Below are 640 nucleotides of genomic sequence, written 5' to 3'. Positions count from 1 at the left end.
AGGTCATACCTGAATGGTCTAGTGGTTTTCCCTACTTCAATTTCAGTCTGAATTTTGTAATAAGGAGTTCATGATCTGAGCCACAGTCAGCTCCCAGTCTTATTTTTGCTGACTATATACAGCCGTTCCATCTCTGGCTGCAAATAATATAATCCATCTGATGTTGGTATTGACCATATGGTGATGTCCATGTGTACAGTTCTCTTGTGTTGTTGGATGAGACTGTTTGATATTACCAGTGCATTCTCTTGGCAAAACTCTGTTAGCCTTTGCATGATGGCAATTAGCAGTAGTTTTTTCTGTTACTGAGAAATAAAAATGAAAAAGTTTCCATGTGTTCCCATAAAAGAGAGGAAGAAGTATCTTGAAGTATCTTTCCACATGGTTTTCTTCGTGTCATTTTATGAGATCGGGTGACCTAGAAGATTCTCCAGACTGGGATGTTTGCAATTGACTGAGAAAATCCACAGTTAACTAAGAGTGGGTTGGATTTTAGGGACTGAGAGCTGATTTTGGAACACAAAAATGAAGTTTGCTTGACATTGTGACCAATTGAGGGAGAGGCTGAGGTCTGTGAGTCGCAGATCACTGTGTGACCCTTGATGTTTTCCCCCTTGGTCTGCAGGGTGATTTCACCTGG

At 40.8% G+C, this 640-nt stretch overlaps 1 protein-coding gene across 1 annotated transcript in view; it reads left to right on the top strand.

Moving 5' to 3' along the window:
- ARHGAP6 (Rho GTPase activating protein 6) overlaps nt 1-640 on the top strand; it is a gene marked incomplete at its 3' end in the record, with an annotated part of 105,238 nt that overhangs the window by 41,024 nt on the left and 63,574 nt on the right. The gene's annotated exons all lie outside the window — the stretch shown is intronic.

The sequence above is a fragment of the Bison bison genome, unplaced genomic scaffold (genome assembly GCF_000754665.1).
Source record: "Bison bison bison isolate TAMUID 2011002044 unplaced genomic scaffold, Bison_UMD1.0 scf7180017864518, whole genome shotgun sequence".
Taxonomy (NCBI): domain Eukaryota; kingdom Metazoa; phylum Chordata; class Mammalia; order Artiodactyla; family Bovidae; genus Bison; species Bison bison.
The sequence above is the reverse complement of the archived record's forward strand: the minus strand, read 5'-3'. Positions and strand labels throughout refer to the sequence as shown.